This window comes from Oncorhynchus mykiss, chromosome 19, assembly GCF_013265735.2.
Source record: "Oncorhynchus mykiss isolate Arlee chromosome 19, USDA_OmykA_1.1, whole genome shotgun sequence".
Taxonomy (NCBI): Eukaryota; Metazoa; Chordata; class Actinopteri; order Salmoniformes; family Salmonidae; genus Oncorhynchus; species Oncorhynchus mykiss.
In genome coordinates this window covers 47,311,952-47,332,819 of record NC_048583.1, presented here as the reverse complement: position 1 = coordinate 47,332,819, position 20,868 = coordinate 47,311,952, and the positions used below count along the sequence as shown (strand labels likewise).

At 41.9% G+C, this 20,868-nt stretch overlaps 1 long non-coding RNA gene across 7 annotated transcripts in view; it reads right to left on the bottom strand.

The window, feature by feature from the left end:
- LOC110498029 overlaps nucleotides 1–20,868 on the bottom strand; it is a 57,553-nt gene that overhangs the window by 5,400 nt on the left and 31,285 nt on the right. For 3 of the 7 annotated variants that reach the window (XR_005037760.1, XR_002469756.2, XR_002469761.2), the window contains one exon: nucleotides 2,088–2,132. This is a non-coding gene — a long non-coding RNA (uncharacterized LOC110498029). Of the gene's footprint in view, nucleotides 1–2,087; nucleotides 2,133–8,954; nucleotides 9,307–13,487; nucleotides 13,836–16,442; nucleotides 16,506–19,691; nucleotides 19,750–20,868 lie in introns of those variants that run through there. The other 4 variants (XR_005037758.1, XR_002469757.2, XR_002469758.2 and 1 more) reach the window with 4 other exon arrangements.

The following is a 20,868-nucleotide window of genomic DNA, read 5'->3' as shown; positions in this document are numbered from 1 at the left end:
AAGCGTTCTCAGCAGCTTCTGTTAAGAATCCCTTTTCTCTAGCCTCCCGAGTGGTGCAGCGGTCTAAGGCACAGCATCGCAGTGCTAGAGGCGTCACTACAGACCCAGGTTCAATCCCGGGCTGTATCATAAGCGGCCGTGATCGGGAGTCCAATAGGGTGGCGCACAATTGGTCCAGCGTCGTCTGGGTTAGGGAAGGATTTGGCCGGTGGGGCTTTACTTGGCTCTACGTGCTTTAGCGACTCCTTGTGGCGGGCGCCTGCAGGCTGACCTCGGTCGTCAGTTGAACAGTGTTTCTTCCGACACATTGGTGCGGCTGGCAGGCGGGCGAGTGTTAACTTCTTCGATATAGGGGGCGCTCTTTTAATTTTTGGATAAAAAAACGTTCCTGTTTTAAACAAGATATTTTGTCACTATGCATATAATTGACAGCTTTGGAAAGAAAACACTCTGACGTTTCCAAATCTGCAAAGATATTATCTGTGAGTGCCACAGAACTGATGCTACAGGCGAAACCAAGATGAAATTTCAAACAGGAAATGCCCCAGATTTTGAATGCGCTTTGTTCCAATGTCTCCTCATATGGCTGTGAATGCGCCAGGAATGAGCTTACACTTTCTGTCGTTTCCCCAAGGTGTCTGCAGCATTGTGACGTATTTGTAGGCATATCATTGGAAGATTGACCATAAGAGACTACATTTACCAGGTGCTCCACTTGGTGTCCTCCGTTGCAATTATTGCGTAATCTCCAGCTGCGTGTATTTTACCATTTGCTTCAGAGGAGAAACCAAACTGCCACGAATGACTTATCATCGAATAGATATGTGAAAAACACCTTGAGGATTGATTCTAAACAACGTTTGCCATGTTTCTGTCGATATTATGGAGTTAATTTGGAAAAAAGTTCGGCGTTGTAATGACTGAATTTTCTGTTTTTTTTCTTAGCCAAACGTGATGAACAAAACGGAGCGATTTCTCCTACACAAATAATATTTTTGGAAAAACTGAACATTTGCTATCTAACTGAGAGTCTCCTCATTGAAAACATCCGAAGTTCTTCAAAGGTAAATTATTTTATTTGAATGCTTTTCTTGTTTTTGTGAAAATGTTGCCTGCTGAATGCTAGGCTTAATGCTATGCTAGCTATCAATACTCTTACACAAATGCTTGTGTAGCTATGGTTTAAAAGCATATTTTGAACATCTGAGATGACAGTGTTGTTAACAAAAGGCTAAGCTTGTGAGCCAATATATTTATTTCATTTCATTTGCGATTTTCATGAATAGTTAACGTTGCGTTATGGTAATGAGCTTGAGGCTATAATTACGCTCCCGGATACGGGATTGCTCAACGCAACAGGTTTTAAGGACCGCAGTTTGGCGAGTCATGTTTCGGAGGACACATGACTCGACCTTCCCTCCCGAGCCCATTGGAGTTGCAGCGATGAGACAAGATCGAAATTAGGGAGAAAAGGGGGTTAAAATAATAAATACATTTCATTTATAAAATCCCTTTACTCAGGTAGTCATAATAATCCCTTTACTCAGGTAGTCATAATAATAATCCCTTTACTCAGGTGGTCAGTCATAATAATCCCTTTACTCAGGTAGTCAGTCATAATAATCCCTTTACTCAGGTAGTCAGTCATAATAATCCTCAGAGTTGTCATTGTTCGTATTGTAGGGCTGAGGACGTAAGGCAGCTTCTATCTTGGAGTTGCTATCGTCTGAATCTCCCCAAAAATATAAATAATTCATAACACAGAACCAACATTTGAGGCATGATACTGAATCATGACATTCATAAAAGCAGAGATGGGGGTATTCAAATCCAAACAAGAACTGATATGATCATTGTGAAATCTATACTAATTACAGATGTAGCATTGCTATAACAGAGAGCAAGATATTGAATAATTGTCCATGTGCCCTTTTCACACCCATTTGTGAACCATGCATAGATGGATGATTCTGTCATTAGCATCTCAAGTGGTTCATAATATTGGTAACAACTAGCTTACTTCATGATGAGAAACAGAGATAGAGACAGCATTATTTAGGATGGATGTGGCTGCATTCCTAACTTACCTTTAGACTGTACTGCAGAGTAGGTTTTCAGTTGTCTTTTCTCTCCTGAAAATGCACAGAAAAGTGAATAACCTTGTTAAAAGCATAATTTCAAAAAGCAATAGTCAGTCATTGTGACAGTGATCTTTGACATTGAGATCACTTAAATAGTGTAAGGCAGTTGTGTCCAATAAGTCAGGCACATAGTATGTAAATGGCCTTCAAGGATAAAACGGATATCATTGTCACAGTCAGTGAAATCACACAAACACCATGAATAAAGGCAGCAGAGATGGAGGACCATTCTAGCTCTATGCATGTCCCATCAATCAAATGTACAACTCACACCATCAAAGGCCTAGTTTCTTGTACCAGTGCCTTTACCAAAATGTGTATGTAACACGCATGTTACAAGGATGCCTATCAGGAACTTGAGGAGCCAGACTTCCAAGCCTAAGCCTGTTTTAAAGGAAAGGAAAACCAAAGGGAACTTCCTTGACTCCTGTTCTAATCACGTTGAAGGACTTCCACAAGCCCCCTCTTTATTCAGAAGTGGTCCAAAGACAGGGTTGCTGGGTTCCCATAGCATCAGTGATATCGCTATGTAAATGTGTGACCCCTGAAAGGGCTTTGATGTGCCTTGATGCATATGCAGTAGGCTGTTCTACTTTTAAAGGCCTCCTCTTCAATTTACATCATCACAGGGCCTATTCACAACCACCACAATATATCCCCATCATCTGTTGTGGTTATTGTACATCCATATGGCCTGTTTATACTTTTATGTTCAACAGTTAAAATATTTTATTTGAGATGGAACAAAAATAGGACAGTTTACACACGCACACACACGGTGTTCATCCATCTGCATCCATGTGTCCCTCAATTCAAACGCATGACCCCTTTGATTGCCATCCTCACAATTACCCCCTTCTCTCCAAGCCCAGCCAAATGTGACTGCTGTACACTGAGTATATGAACTCAATTACGTTGGCTCTGATCCTATTGAAAGCCACTCCATCTTACAAACTACGTTTCTACTTTTGCCACACCACCCAAAAAAACAACAAACAGAAACACTCCCTACCCATTTCCAACAGTGAGAAGATTGCTTTCCAATACATGCATTCAATTACATAGCTGGCATTACCATTATATTGCAACCATTACGTTGACATATCAATAAGCTTCCCGACAGATATTTGGAGGATGTCTACCCCTATGCCTCAAGGCAAGAAAAGAGAGTATACCTCTGAAAACCTTTGACACTCAGAGCAGGCAAATCAAAACAGAGCCAGTCAAGAAACCAAGGTTAAAAAAAAAAGGGGGAAATGGGGGACGAAGCAAGGATGCAATCACAAATAATCAGCCTGTCTGTCTGCATTTGAAAGGGCACCTTGCATACAGTATGTCCTCCTGAAACCGAGAGCAAGCGTTTTAGATAACACATTTTTTTGTTCAAAGGGTACACATTCAGATATGATTAAATGAGATATGCTTTATGCAAGAAAATTCCTATATTTATTTAAAATAATTTGTTTTTGGACTTTAGACAAATATAAATTAACTTCAACAAATTCAAAAAGGTAGAACTTTGCTACAGATATGAAATAAGATTCACAGCCCTGATCCAATTTGTCAACGTGATAGAAGAAGCTGATTGTAATCTTGCAGTGAACATCTTTAAAATCAAAATGTTTCAGGCTTTATTACAGGCTAAAAACAACCTTGCAAGATTGTCTTAGCAGCTATTATGCCACTCTAAAATCTGTCCCTTTAGTAATGTTCAAGTCCCCTTTACGTCTGAGAAATTCTGGGCATAAGGGAACTTCAACATCTATAAGATTAGATTAAGTCTCATTAACCTGTTTCCAGAAATCCACTATTATCAAACACTCCAGCAACATTATTTGCTTTTCATTGAAATGGTGTTTAATTTAAGGAATACCAGACAGACAATAGCTACGTGGTTAAGTCATCAGTTTGTGCAACCTTGTAAGCTAGTCCTGACTAAATTGTTTTTCATAAGAACATCCATGAGGTTGTCTTAGTGCAAGTTGAGCTTCAAAATAAAAGTTCCCGGACATTTCTGGGGGGGGAATGGCCCTAGCCCTCACTCTCCGATCCAACAGGTCCCAGACGTGCTCAATGGGATTGAGATCCAGGCTCTTCGCTGACCATGGCAGAACACTGACATTCCTGTCTTGCAGGATATCATGCACAGAACGAGCAGTATGGCTGGTGGCATTGTCATGCTGGAGGGTCATGTCAGGATGAGCCTGCAGGAAGGGTACCACATGAGGTAGGAGGATGTCTTCCCTGTAACGCACAGCATTGAGATTGCTTGCAATGACAACAAGCTCAATCCGATGATGCTGTGACACACTGCCCCAGACCATGACTGACCCTCCACCTCCAAATCGATCCCGCTCCAGAGTGCAGGCCTCGGTGTAACGCTCATTCCTTCGATGACAAAAATGAATCCGACCATCACCCTTTTGGGTGAGACAAAACCGTGACTAGTCAGTGAAGAGCACGTTTTGCCAGTCCTGTCTGGTCCAGCGACGGAGGGTTTGTGCCCATAGGCGATATTGTTGCCGATGATGTCTGGTGAGGACCTGCCTTAAAACAGGCCTACAAGCCCTCAGTCCAGTCTCTCTCAGCCTATTGCGGACAGTCTGAGCACTGATGGAGGGATTGTGCATTCCTGGTGTAACTCGGGCTGTTGTTGTTGCCATCCTGTACCTGTCCCGCAGGTGTGATGTTTGGATGTACCGATCCTGTGCAGGTGTTGTTACACGTGGTCTGCCACTACGAGGACGATCAGCTGTCCGTCCTGTCTCCCTGGAGCGCTGTCTTAGGCATCTCACAGTACGGATATTGCAATTTTTTGCCCTGGCCACATCTGCAGTCCTCATGACTCGTGCCTCATGCCACGTTCACGTAGATGAGCAGGGACACTGGGAATCTTTCTTTTGGTGTTTTTCAGGGTCAGTAGAAAGTCCTTTTTAGTGTCCTAAGCTTCATAACTGTGACTGTAATTGCTGTTAGTGTCTTAACGACCCTTCCACGGGTTCATGTTCATTAATTGTTTATGGTTCATTGAACAAGCATGGGAAACAGTGTTTAAACCCTTTGTAATGAAGATCTGTGAAGTTATTTGTATCTTATCTTTGAAAGACAGGGTCCTGAAAAAGGGACGCTTCTTTTTTTGCTGAGTTTATATTCAATGTGTGGGACAAAATCGAGGCTATGATTAAGAAGTTGGAGCTCTTCTCTGTCTGCATTAAAAAGGACAACACACAGGTCTTTCCATCATTGTATGATTTTTTTGTGCAAATGAACTCGAGCTTACAGACAATGTCAAATGTGATATAGCGAAGCACCGGAGTGAGTTGGGTGCGCAATTACGCAGGTACTTTCCCGAAAAGTATGACACAAACAACTGGATTCGTTATTCCTTTCATGCCCTGTCTCCAATCCACTTACCGATATCTGAACAAGAGCATCATCAAAATTGCAACAAGCGGTTCTGTGAAAATTGAATTTAAATTAGAAGCCACTGCCAGATTTCTGGATTGGGCTGCACTCAGAGTATCCTGCCTTGGCAAATCGCGCTGTTAAGACACTGATGCCCTTTGCAACCACCTATGTGAAAGTGGATTCTCGGCCCTCACTAGCATGAAAACTAAACACAGGCACAGACTGCGTGTGGAAAATTATTTAAGACTGAGACTCTCTCCAATACAACCCAACATTGCAGAGTTATGTTGGGACTATAAAAAGTTTGGGAACCACTGCTTTAGATGAAGTGCAGATGGAACAGAAAAGAGTGAGACAAGGATGTCTGGTCTGCTACTTCCCATTTAGTCTGCTTCTACACTAACATAGCCTGTCAAACACGGGTCCTTTTCCTTCATACAGGGACTTATTTGACATAATTCAACATCAGCTGTTACGGCATAGCATTCTAGGCTACGATATTTTAACCACACTGAATTTACAACAGTTGGGTAACACAAGGAAGTGAAAACACAGACATGGTCAATATGTTTATATATTCACATTCTCTCTTTAATATCCAGCCATTTACAGCAACTTGTTACTACTTCTCCCGCCACTGTAATGATGGTAAATAAAAATGTTTCCGGGAATAAATTGGAATATTCTTTTATATAACTTCCCAAAGCAGCATGGGTGTTGATCTATCAGTTGTTCCACTTCAGACAGGGACTGGCTGATTTTCAAGACTGGGCCATTACCATAGTGGGCCCAGGACGCCAATGACCTTCAATCTAGTATTCCATTTCCATAAACATTTATGTCAGTTCATCTTATGCGGAGTTTGCCTTAATTGAGGCAATGATCTGAATATGTAAGACAGACTGGGCCGGCACTGTTTAGCAGACTCTGGTAGGCCGGGTTGAATTTAATGTGGAAAATTATGAAAATTATAGCTACCACTGAAATGCCTCCTTTTTGGAGAGTCTCCGTCCTGGTTTTTGTGATTGTTACATATTAGTGTTTACCTTATGTTATATCTACATTAAAATACGGTTTGTGAGCAGGACTGCCATCGTTCAATCACAACTTCATGCCTTTTCTCACATTTGATTATTATCTATCATTATGTTATATTCCTTGCAGAATGGAGAAATGTTGTATGAAACTTTGGCACAAATGATACAAAACAAGTATATATTAATATAACCCATCATGTCTACTACCCCTTATATGGGAATTCCACAATAACACAAATAAACACCCGTATTATCCTCCTGCATTTCAAAAATACGATTTTATTCTCCGCAATTAGACATACTTATCGCTAGTCTCTATGTAAAGGTGACATGGGCTTATGACTCTATCCTTTACTTGTCATATGCTATCCATCCAAATTGCACTATATAATGGTTGTGAATTTGGACTGTTGTTTTGTTTTTGTAATGAGTTCATTGGAATTAAATTTGATGATGTGCTTAAATAATGGAAAAGCTATACAGGGTTGATTCTGTCTGGGAAAATGATGCTTATTCCTGGTATTTAATATACAGTTGGCACAGGCTGGTAGAGAATGCTGCCTTAATTTACCTTGTCTTTTTAAAGCTCCTAACACCCACAAAGAAATGCTAATAGCACAGGCACTCTAGCCCAGCGTTAGTCTAAAGGAAAAGGGTAAAAAGAGGGAGACCCATCACCCCATCAACTCCTACTCCATTCCCAGCTATGACCCACAGCTAAATTGTTTAGGTCTGTTTAGACGTTTAAAACAGCAGAGTACTATAGTAGGATGTAGCTAGCACTCAGAGGGCCAACAGTGTGAGGCAACCCTGGGCATTCACTGCTTCCATTCTGTGCTCTCTAACATGTGAGTGCTCTCTGCTGGCCACAAAGAAGAACTACAGAGCTGTAAAAATGGTGCCACGGATTCACACTCAATTACATTCATTGATAGCAGGCAGCTCCTTCATTGGAATCACAGCTGCTTGACAGAACAGAACACAACAATGATTGACAGAAATAAAATGGAATAGCCTAAATATATTCAATTGAATTCTAGACCATTTCAAATTATTCACAAGTTTACACTACATTATCAAATTGTTTTAAACTACCTAAGTTAGACAAATTACTTATCGGGATGTGACAAATTATTTTCCAATAAAATGTTCCTCTTATGAAAAACAAAACTTTACTTTTGTCATGAATAGAAATGAAAATACATGATATTGTGTGATTAACCAGGGATTTGACAGATGGATACTTGATGGTGAGTGTTGGGCATGGTGCGAATGAAGAGAAACCCAATGCAGGAGAGTGACCTCCTCTGGCAGTAGCCTCTCAATGCTGCCTGCCATTCTGTCGTTCTCTGTCTATCACTGTCTGTTTCTCTTCTCTGGTCCCAAATCAAAGCATAGACCATTGCAGTGGGTTACAGTTTTTGGAGTTACACCCATATTGCTTACACAATGTCGATGCTTTCAGATCTACAAATGAAGGGCCAGTAAGAAGTGTCGAGGGGTAGGAGCAAGTTTTTGTTTTCAGACTGGGTGTTTGTCTAACTTTGCCAGGAATGTGCACTGAAATAAATCAGTTTGTCCCTGTGGGTCTTTCACTGCCAATAGTCCTTTACCACATTTCTATCTAATCTGTCGCTGTTTGTTTGTCTGTCTCTTTACCCGCCTCTTTCTGGGGTAATCTCTCTATTTTTCTCCCTCCCTCCTGCTCTCCCTCCCTGTGTTCTGAGAGAGCCACATACATCGTTTCCTCTTGCCTCTCTTCCACAGAGGGCTAACTTCTGATTATGACACTTTGTCTGAGTGATTGGGGGGTGAATGCCTGAGCACATACTGTTGTCCAAGGGAACGCTCCACACACTAATTGTCAAGTGAAGGTTTTTGTCAAGCAGGGACACGGCATCACAAACATAGCAGCCACTGATGACTGGAGAGGGAGAGATAAATCAAATCAAATTTTATTGGTCACATACACATCTTTAGCAGATGTTATTGCGGGTGTAGCGAAATGCTTGTGTTCCTAGCTCCAACAGTGCAGTAGTATCTAACAGTGCAGATACAAATCTAAAAGTTAAGAAAATGGAATTAAGAAATATATAAATATTAGATTGAGCGATGTCGGAGTGGCATTGACTAAACTACAGTAGAATACAGTATATACATATGAGACGAGTAAAGCAGTATGTAAACATTAAAGTGACTAGTGTTTACAAGTCTATGTATATGGGGTAGCAGCCTCTATGGTGCAGGGTTGCGTAACCGGGTGGAAGCTGGCTATTGATGGCTATTTAACAGTCGGATGGCCTTAAGATAGAAGCTGTTTTTCAGTCTCTCGTACCAATTTTGATGCACCTGTACTGACCCCGCCTTCTGGATGATAGCGGGGTGAACAGGCAGAGGCTGTTTTTCAGTCTCTCGGTCCCAGCTATGATGCACCTGTGCTGACCTCGCCTTCTGGATGATAGAGGTAGTTAGTGAACAGGTAGTTTTTTCCCGGTGGAGAGCCCTGCGGTTGCAGCCGGTGCAGTTGCTGTACCATGCAGTGATACAGCACGACAGGATGTTCTCAATTGTACGTCTGTAAAAGTTTGTGAGAGTTTTAGGGGCCAAGCCAAATCTCTTCAGCCTCCTGTGGTTGAGAGGCGCTGTTGCACCTTCTTCACCACACTGTCTGTGTGGGTGGACTACGTTTTCTGTAGCTTTTTTAGTGAGATCATTTCTTCCTAAATCAAGGCCAGGCCAAAAAAAGAGAGGAAAAAACAGAAGAAAAAATAAGAGAAAAGAAACACCATCTGAAATGCCTACAGTAAAGGAAGAAAAACAGCACAAAGATTCTTGCAGAAGAGGAAGCAGAGGCATGCACCCGCAGACAAAGGGGAACAAGTGGTCTTTACATGGAGTGCAGCTGCTTATTAAGTCTCACTCCTTCCTGCATTATTCCTTTCATCCCCACTCAACCACAAAGTGATTTTGCTTTACCACTCACAATGGCAGCAAAAGATTTTTAATGGATGAATCCTTAAAAAAATGTTGCAGATCTGTCTGCTTGGCTGTGATTCATAATACAATAAAACAGCACATTCTATAAAGTGTCTTGCTGAAAAACATTGGAGGCGAGAGAAAAAAAACGGAATATGAAAGACCTCAATTCTCTCCAATGCCATAATAGTGAAATGAGCACATATAAATGTGTTAAGAGTATCTCTTTGTATCTTGTATAGACTGCATATATTTAATCTTTAAAGCGTATTAAGGCAAAGTCATTGCTATGCAAAGCAGCACCCAGCGCTTTTCTCTTGCTTTTCAGCCGAGTGTAGTGCTTGGCCAATAGGACTGGCCCCCGCCTCTCATTCTGCATTCATAACATGCAACATTTGCACAATGTATCTCTCAAAGGCTCCTGAATAGAGAGCCTTAATACTCATGTAAACAACTGCAAACCAATTACTTAATGAATCGGGCCCACACATAATGAGGAGCCACACAAAGGGCTATAAATGCATTTTTTTCACCAAAGCCTCTGATTTAAACTACAATCCCTCAGCTGTAGTCTAGGCTTAACTGGCAAATCATAATTATTGTCTAAGACAACAGAGTGGAGGCCGTTTTTTATTTTGATTCCAGCCACAGAGTATTTTGATGGCATTTGTCGGCTCACTGACAAAATAAAGCAAACAATGAAAAAGGGAGAAGAGGGGAAGAAAGGAAAATACATAAAGGAGACGGTAAGAGAAGGAGTAACAGAGAGGAATAGAGGAAGGGGAAAAGAGATGGGGAGAGAGAGACATTGAGATAGAACAAGAGAGAGAGAAAGAGAAGGGCAGAGCATCCTGCAGTGTTATGTTTCCGTTCAAGTGCAGGACTTCGAGACCACTTGTTGAAGCAATAAAGCGCAAGAAGTGACTGTAGTAAGTGGAATGCTTAAAACATAAGCATCGGGGGGGGAGTGGCATCACAGAGGAGCAGGAAAGAGGTATGATGGTGACCGCTCTCAGTAGTCACCCTACAACAGCTCACTCTTTCCCTGACCAGATTAGATGTCAAGCATGCAAAACTACTCATTAGTCCCATTTCAATCATTTATGCACAGGACCACCACGACCACAGTGGCCAATCAGAGCTGTGATTCTGGCTATTTCCTCTACATTTACACTAGTTTTATCGCCTTAGATTTGGGCTTACCATGCACCTTAATGACGGTGGAGACGGAGCCATCAGAGGGTCTGGAGTCTGAAATTGGCTCATGTTTATTAAAGAGGTTCAGTCATTGGGCTGGCACTGGCAGACAGCAGCGCCTCAATAGAGCTGGGCCATTATGTCTTTTCCTCTGCTAATAGGTAGACTGGGAGAGCCCGCTGGCCTGGCCAGGGAGACGAACACATTGGGCCCTTGTGTCAGCGTGGTGCCCAGTAATCACATGAAATCAGAGAAGATTATTCCTCATAACGTTTACGCAGCCATTACCTTCCCAAATGGGCTCCCGGTGAAGAGGCGCTCTGGGGACCGCACAATTGCAGATTTTGATGAAGTCATGTTGATATTCAGATGTGTGAAAACATGGAGCTATTTAGATGTTATTTTCCTACCACTCAATGCTTTGACTTGAACAGCCTAAATGCTATTCATGACGTGTGGAAGCTCTGGAAATTAAAAGGATGTGTCACCTTAAAACTCATTCTTGTGAGTCTTCCTTTAAAAACAGTTATTATAATATACTTGATTTTATATTTGTTTAAACACAATTTGTACACGTAGTACCACAAAGGTCTGCTTTTAAAGCTAGCCTCCTGAAACATGAACCATTTAAGGAGAGCAGACTTTAGGCTTGATAACAGTCTGGCCTTTTGTTTTCATGCACAAGTTAATGGGTGGCACACCGTTGATCTAACGGAAATTAACTGGGAATTATTAGAGCCACATGCAAATGTACATCATCCACTTTGGTGTCTGGTAGCCTATTTACCATAAAGGGAGTGAAGAAGAATAGTAATGCTCTCACCAAGGGGAAGGGTCTTGAGAGGAGTACTCAACTCTCCCACTATCAACTTCATAGCCATCATTTATTCCTTAAAGAGCAAACAAGACAGATCAAACATCTTGATTTGTGCATCTATCTTCGTAATTCCATTTTAAAAAGAATGTCAAAATTTGGCTAATGATCGAGCAATATAACAACTTTCTTCATGTCTGTATGTAATGTATTGGTATCTATGTAGTCTAAATTTTGTAATGTTTTTGCACCATGGAACTTAGGGAGTGTTTTGTAATATCCCGGTCACAATATTAAAATGTATGTAATGTGTATGCAGTATATGTGTTTTATTAACTGGCAAATTAAATCAATCAATCAATAAATCTATTACATGATAAGCTGTTTCATCATAGCGCTTGATGTTTTTTTTTTCTCATACAGTACCAGTCAAAAGTTGACACATCTACTCATTCAAGGGTTTTTCTTTGTTTTTACTATTTTCTACATTGTAGAATAATAGTGAAGACAACACAACTACGAAATAACACATATGGAATCATGTAGTAACAAAAAAGGTGTTAAACAAATCAAAATATATTTTATATTTGAAACTCTTCAAAGTAGCCACTTTGCCTTGATGACAGCTTTGCACACTCTTGGCATTTTCTCAACCAGCTCCATGAGGTAGTCACCTGGAATGCATTTCAATTAACACGTGTGCCTTGTTAAAAGTTCATTTGGGGAAATTGTTTCCATCAAAAATGCGTTTGAGCCAATCAGTTGTGTTGTGACAAGGTAGGGGTGGTATACAGAAGCTAGCCATATTTGGTAAAAGACCAAGTCCATATTATGGCAAGAACAGCTCAAATAAGCAAAAAGAAACAACAGTCCATTATTACTTTAAGACATGAAGGTCAGTCAATCTGGAAGATTTCAAGAACTTTGAAAGTTTCTTCAAGTACAGTCGCAAAAACCATCAAGCGCTATGATGAAACTGGCTCTCATGAGGACTGCCACGGGAAAGGAGAGGAGAGGCCGCAGAGGATATGTTCATTAGAGTTAACTGCACTTCAGATTGCAGCCCAAATAAATGCTTCACAAAGATCAAGTAACAAAGACATCTTAACATCAACTGCTCAGAGGAGACTGCGTGAATCAGGTTTTCATGGTCAAATTTCTGCAAAGAAACCACTACTAAAAGGACACCAACAAGAAGAAGAGACTTGCTTGGGCCAAGAAACACGAGCAATGGACATTAGACCGGGGGAAATATGTCCTTTGATCTGATGAGTCCAAATTTGAGATTGTTGGTTCCAACCGCCGTGTCTTTGTGAGACGCAGAATAGGTAAACGGGTTATCTCTGGATATATATGTGGTTCCCACCGTGAAGCATGGAGGAGGTGTGATGGTGCTTTGCTGGTGACACTGTCAGTGATCTATTTAGAATTGAAGGCATACTTAACCATACTTAACCAGCATGGCTACCACAGAATTCTTCAGCGACACGCCTTCCCATCTGGTTTGCGCTTAGTAGGACTATAATACATTTTTCAACAGCACAATGACCCAAAACACACCTCCAGGCTGTGTAAGGGCTATTTGACCAAGAAGGAGAGTGATGGAGTGCTGCATCAGATGACCTGGCCTCCACAATCACCTAACCCGACTTCAAACCAATTGAGATGGTTTGGGATGAGTTGGACTGCAGAGTGAAGGAAAAGCAGTCAAGTGCTCAGCATATGTGGGAACTCCTTCAAGAGTTCCTCATGAAGCTGGTTGAGAGAATGCCAAGATTGTGCAAAGCTGTTATCAAGGCAAAGGGTGGCAACTTTGAAGAAATATTTGAATCTGGTTAACACTTTTGGTTACTACATGATTCCAAGTGTTATTTCATAGTTTTGATGTCTTCACTCTTATTCTACAGTGGAGAAAATAGTAAAAATAAAGAATAACCCTTGAATGAGTAGGTGTGTCCAAACTTCTGACTGGTACTGTATATGTAAATGTATGAAAAGCACAGATGAAAGCTGTGTCCTTTGACTGACTCAAAAAAATCTGTAGACACGGTGGGTATATTCTCTGTACGACCCTAGTAACAATTCCTTATGGGACGGTGAGCCATATGGTCAGTGTTGACCGATGATTAGGCCACAGTGGGGTAGTGTGGGGTGGTATGGGCGACGATTCCCCTTATCTGACAGATCCTCCTCCTCATCTCGAGCTCTGCTGCCTCTCCTGCGTGGCAGACTGTTTAAGCAGCTGATATGCTTTTGTCGTCTCTGTTCAAAAAACACAAAATGCCCCATTTAAATATTGACTCAAGACCCAAGTTTCCAACTTTCAGAGGCTGTGTTTGATGAGACAACACACACCGATGGCTGGCTCTTTGGGTCTTCAGAGCAGGGCAGGCTAAACTGTGTATGTAAGTAGTGTACATGCGCAAGCCAAGAAGAGAAACAGTTTCCACGACACCACATTCACCCTCCACATTATCTCTGTATCAGGTTGGCAGGCACCCCTACTCAGAAGAGATTGGGTGATTTTCTTTAAATAAAACTTCCATATACAGTGGATTAGGTATCATATTTGACAACTACACAGTCTTCAAAATCAATAAAGAAGCTGAACGGTTGTAAAATTTGTCCACCATGATAAATCAACATAATAGCATAGCAATATATAGCTGTTTTAATCCCAGTTTCAGGCTAGAAATGTCAAGAGTTGGCTAATGATCGAATACTTTGGACTCTGTGGGCAACAAATTAATGTTTGGCCTTACAGAAATGATTAAACAATGTAGCATTTATGTGACAAATACAGTGCATTCGGAAAGTATTAAGACAATATGACTTTTTACACATTTTGTTACGTTACAGCCTTATTCTAAAATGGATTCAATCGTTTTTATCTCTCCACATCAATCTACACACAATATCCCAAAATGACACAAAAAAAAAAAAACAGGTTGACATTTTTGCAAATGTATTAAAAATAAAAAAAACTGAAATATCACATTTACATAACTATTCAGACCCTTTACTCAGTACTTTGTAGCAGCAGACCCAGGCAGAATTTGAGGCTGCTTCAACAAGCTTGGCACACCTGTATTTGGGGAGTTTCTCCCATTCTTCTCTGCAGATCCTCTCAAGCTCTGTCAGGTTGGATGGGGAGCGTCGGTACACAGCCATTTTCAGGTCTCTCCAAAGATGTTTGATCAAGTTCAAGTCCGGGCATTCAGAGACTTGTCCCAAAGCCACTCCTGTGTTGTCTTGGCTGTGTACTTTGGTCATTGTCCTGTTGGAAGGTGAACCTTTGCCCCAGTCTGACGTCCTGAGCGCTCTGGGGCAGGTTTTCATCAAGGACCGCTCTGTACTTTGCTCCATTCATCTTTCCCTTGATCCAGACTAGTCTCCGAGTCCCTGCTGTAGAAAAACATCCCCACAGCATGATGCCACCATGCTTCACCGTAGGGAAGGTTTCCTCCAGATGTGACACTTGGCATTAAGGTCAAATAGTTAAATCTCAAATTTCATCAGACCAGAGAATCTTGTTTCTCATAGTCAGAGTCCTTTAGGTGACTTTTGTCAAACTCCAAGCCGGCTGTCATGTGCCTTTTACTGAGTGGCTTCCGTCTGGCCACTCTACCATAAAGACCTGATTGATGGAGTGCTGCAGAGATGGTTGTCTTCTCCACAGAGGAACTCAAGAGCTCTGTCAGAGTGACAACACCTCCCTGACCAAAGCCCTCCCCCAATTGTTCAGTTTGGTCAGGTGGCCAAACTTCTTCCATTTAAGGATGATGGAAGCTACGGTGTTCTTGGGGACCTTAAATGCTGGAGACATTTTTTGGTACCCTTCCCAGATCTGTGCCTTCGCAGATCTGTGCTCTCCGGACAATTCCTTTGACCTCATGGCTTGGTTTTTGATCTGACATGCACTGTCAACGGTGGGACCTTATATAGACAGGTGTGTGCCTTTCCAAATCATGTCCAATCAATTGAATTTGCAAAAAAAAATTAACTAAAAACCTGTTTCGCTTTGTCATTATGGGGTATTGCGTGTAGATTGATGAGGATTTATTTATTTATTTCATCCATTCTAGAATAAGGCTGTAACGTAACAAAACGTGGAAAAAGTAGAGGGGTCTGAATACTTTCCGAAGGCACTGTACGTCTAAGTATCTGTCCATTGTAGTTGTTTTGTTTGTAGAAATAATAAATGCATGTCACTTTTAAGCATATACAGCCACACATTCTTAACTCATTACCTTCCGTTTGTGCTGACAGTGTGTGGTAACAGATAGACAACACTCACTGTTGCACAGCAGTGGCTCCAGCCATGAAACTGGACTGCAAATGTCTCTTTTCAAAAAATATTTTGCTTTTGATTAGTTATGATTTGAAACTGGACTGGTTCTGTGGGCTTGCGCCCTTGGAGATGCTCACAGATGAAATGCTCAGTATGAAATCTATGCTAGCCAAGTGTTTCTGAGATTCTGGTGTGAACTGGAACCCAGGCCGCTTTCAGCATGCCTTCACATCTCGCCTTTTCAAGTATGCTGCTGCATAGCATTGTTTAGAAGATAATGAGAACCAATGGCCAATCTCTAGCTACACCCCGGTGTCCTGACAATGAAACCGCTGCATTATATGGGTGTGAATTATCAATTTGGCCACGCCTCTACTCTGGCCAGCTGAAAACATGCACTGTTTCTTCAAGATAATTAGAGGAATTGCACAGCTCTACAGGTGGGACTTCGACCCCAGATTGACCTTGATCATCCTGCCACAGCCATCCATTTAAAAGAGCCCATTATCAGCGGCTGTGAGAGGAAAACCAACGCTACACAAGAACTCTGAATGCAGGGCTCAGCACTGCCTTTTTACCTCCAATAGGAATACTTTCCACGGGGCTCTCGTCCTGGCTGTCCTCTTCACCACTTTGTAGTCCTGTAAGAAAGGGAGCCCCACACAGAGCTCAGAGACAGGGGGAGGCTGGGACTCTGGGTTTCCCTTTGTCTGAATAGAGGGCCCTATGAAGACGGGCTGCCAGGGATTCAGAAAGAGGCCTACGTTAAAAGTGTTGCGATTCTTTGTCATATGAGGGAAGTTTAATTTCAGTATAGCGATTGCTCATACTTAACAGAAATGGCACCATTCTGACTTTTTTCTGTTTGTGATGTTGTGAAAACTAAACTTGCAATATCTGCAAATTGCTTCTGATTGAAATAGTTCTAGTCTAAAAACACAGGCATCATTGGACAGGGTCATACTCCCAACTTCCCTCATTAGTTTTAGTCTTGACTGGTTACACAGTTCACTATCATAACCTGGAGAATGATGCATTACTACTTGGACTAGCACATTAGCTACTGTACCAAGTGGCCAGCCAGACATGGTGAGAGAGCAATAATGACCTTGCATTCCTGCAGCGCTGTGGTCCTGAGCAGGTCTGACTGGTCGGACCACCACAGCACTGTCATAGGGGAATGAGGGAAGGGCACAGGATGACGACTCACTCGCCACCTCCACCGAGGGGCACTCCTCACTGGAACGGGACAAAAGTGTCCTCAGCAGCACTTTGGCCTGCAACCATGGCAAATTAAAACCACATTCTGATTGCTTCCACATTGTGAAGGGAGAGTCCAATTGAACTACTACCAATTAAACAAGTAATCTACCAGGCCTGGCTGTGGTACAGAGCACTGCACACATCCTGACCGAGCACTGCACATCTCTCTCTCCCTCTCCCATGAGATTAGACAAGCGCCTAAAGAATGCAATCATCCTCACATTAATGTGAAATACGTTAAGATATCTCCACTTGGCAGAGAGGATAGAGACAAACTGCTCTCTTCCTTCCTCTCCACTTATCTCCTGGGAGACGAGGATACTGTGTGATGACATACAGATTCCTTTCACCATATCAAATCATCATCTGAGAGATAGGCCCTCTCTTGTCTTCAAAGGCTGCCTCTCAGCTCAGATGGCTGTTCACAACTTTTAATGAGCACTAATATGAAGGGGAGGATCAGGAGGATTTTAGACACAGACAAACTTTAAGTACATGTACAATATTATAGGCAGGTCATTGGGAGACTGACAGTGTGTACAGGCTTTCATATCCTGAGAGGGGAACAAACACCAACTCCAATCTGATCTCCTCTTCAACACTGACAATCAAAAATGTCCTGATCCCTATTCCTGATATTTCTCTTTTTAAATATAGTCAAATGTACCATGGAGCAGAGAGAGCTCTCACAAACCCAAACCACTGCATTTTAAATATCAATGAATGCAACTGTTGGTCCTTGAATACTCAAAGGGCCTCTTTGAGTGTGCAGCCGAGCTGCATGCTCCCGTTTGTTACAGAGTGGTGAAGGCTGTGTGGCAAGACGTGAATAGAAATTCAGTTTGCTCTCGTGTATGAGAGTGAAGGAGAATAAGCTGCTGTGTGTGTTTGTGAGAGATAGGGAGAGAAAGAGAGAGAGCGAGACTATTTGCACATCATTACCACACTGTGCATATATATATACACACATAATATGACATTTGAAATGTCTTTATTATTTTGGAAATTTTGTAAGTCTAATGTTTACTGTTCATTTTTTATTTCACTTTTGTTTATTATATATTTCCCTTGCTTTGGCAATGTAAACATGTTTCCCATGCCAATAAATCCCTGAGAGTGAGAGCGAGCGAGAGAGAGAGAGAGAGCGAGAGAGAGACACACACTCAAGCTCTTCCTGGTGCACTTGGACATGATGATCAGGATGGCGGCACCTCCCTTCTCTTTGTCAGTTCATATTTTCAAGAGCCTCTACAGCCTCTCTCTGCCTCTCTGTCTTGCGTCAGGAAATTGAATACAAATAAGATAGTTGTTTTTCAAAACTGATTATATTACAAGAAATAAACTTATCCTTTGTTGGGAAGAACAGATATTTCCCACTCCATCAAATGTTAAGAGATTAATCTGTATAGACCTACACATTGATTTGGTTTGTGATACAGTTACATGTGTCTCAGTTAAATGAAAACCCTAAGCACACAAACAAAGAAAGTAACAGAGACGATTCAGGAAGGAAGATGAGATGCTCTTATCTCAAGATTTCAGCCTCTGTGGGCCTGGTGAATAGTCACTGTAATTTCATCGGCCGTTTAATTAGGCATACTCTGTTGCAAGGTCAATGAGTAGGGACTTTCAAAGACTCCCGCCTCGGTTGTGAAGAAGGTCTAATGCCTGCCTCATTCACACGGGCCTAGGCCTCAGCAATAGTTCAGCTAATAACAAATTAAAGGCCTGTGTTTTCAGGAGAATAAGCCACAGGATGAAAGGAGACTGGGCAGAGACTGTTATTTGCGATTAGTGCACGGGTCAGAGTTTCCCTTCGGTCAAGGTCACCCTGTGTAGTAATTTGATGAATGAGAATCACTATGTTTCACACCCACAGAGACAAAGAGGCCCAAAGTGCTATCGCCTTCTTAACACCGATTGACCATACAATGGCTGCTATCTTTGAAAGACAACTAACATACGAAAGCCCCTGATCAAATCAAATCAAATTTATTTTATATAGCCCTTCGTACATCAGCTGATATCTCAAAGTGCTGTACAGAAACCCAGCCTAAAACCCCAAACAGCAAGCAATGCAGGTGAAGAAGCATGGTGGCTAGGAAAAACTCCCTAGAAAGGCCAAAACCTAGGAAGAAACCTAGAGAGGAACCAGGCTATGTGGGGTGGCCAGTCCTCTTCTGGCTGTGCCGGGTGGAGATTATAACAAAACATGGTCAAGATGTTCAAATGTTCATAAATGACCAGCATGGTCGAATAATAATAAGGCAGAATAGTTGAAACTGGAGCAGCAGCACAGTCAGGTGGACTGGGGACAGCAAGGAGTCATCATGTCAGGTAGTCCTGGGGCATGGTCCTAGGGCTCAGGTCCTCCGAGAGAGAGAAAGAAAGAGAGAATTAGAGAGAGCATATGTGGGATGGCCAGTCCTCTTCTGGCTGTGCCGGGTGGAGATTATAACAGAACATGGCCAAGATGTTCAAATGTTCATAAATGATCAGCATGGTCGAATAATAATAAGGCAGAACAGTTGAAACTGGAGCAGCAGCACAGCCAGGTGGACTGGGGACAGCAAGGAGTCATCATGTCAGGTAGTCCTGGGGCATGGTCCTAGGGCTCAGGTCCTCCGAGAGAGAGAAAGAGAGAAGGAGAGAATTAGAGAACGCACACTTATCGTGTTGTCTGAGGTTTAACACTGCATGTGTCGGTAAAAATGTTTTAAGATATCCTTGTAATGCATGACGTGCTGCAGGGCTCTAAATGAACCTTTTCATTGGTGGCAATGGTGTCCTGACATAAAATGTAGGAGTACCAGAATTCTTTACTTTTATCGATTGAGATATGGCCTATATAATCACAAACACACACACACACACACACACACACACACACACACACACAACTGTTCAAAAGTTTGGGGTCACTTAGAAATGTCCTTGTTTTTGAAAGAAAAGCAAACTTTTTGTCCATTAAAATAACATCAATTTGATCAGAAATACAGTGTAGACATTTGTTAATGTTGTAAATTACTATTGTAGCTGGAAACGGCCGATTTTTTTATGGAATATCTACATAGGCGTACAGAGGCCCATTATCAGCAACCATCACGCTTGTGTTCCAATGGCATTTTGTGTTAGCTAAAGGCTAATTGATCATTAGAAAACCCTTTTGCAATTATGTTAGCACAGCCAAAAACTGTTTTCTGATTAAAGAAGCAATAAAACTGGCCTTCTTTAGACTAGTTGAGTATCAGCATTTGTGGGTTTGATTACAGGCTCAAAATAGCCAGAAACAAAGAACTTTGTTAAATAGTACCCGCAAAACACCAGTCTCAACGTCAACAGTGAAGAGGTGACTCCGGGATGCTGGTCTTCTAGGCAGAGTTCCTCTGTCCAGTGTCTGTTCTTTTGCCATTCTTCATTTTTATTGGCCAGTCTGAGATATGGCTTTTCCTTTGCAACTCTGCCTATAAGTCCAGCATCCCGGATTCGCCTCTCCACTGTAGACGTTGAGACTGGTGTTTTGCGTGTACTATTTAATGAAGCTGCCAGTTGAGGACTTGTGAGGCATCTGTTTCTCAAACTAGACACTCTAATGTACTTGTCCTCATGCTCAGTTGTGCACCGGGGCCTCCCACTCTTTCTATTCTGTTTAGAGTCAGTTTGCGCTGTTCTGTGAAGGGAGTAGTACACAGCATTGCACCAGATCTTCAGTTTCTTGGCAATTTCTCGCATGGAATAGCC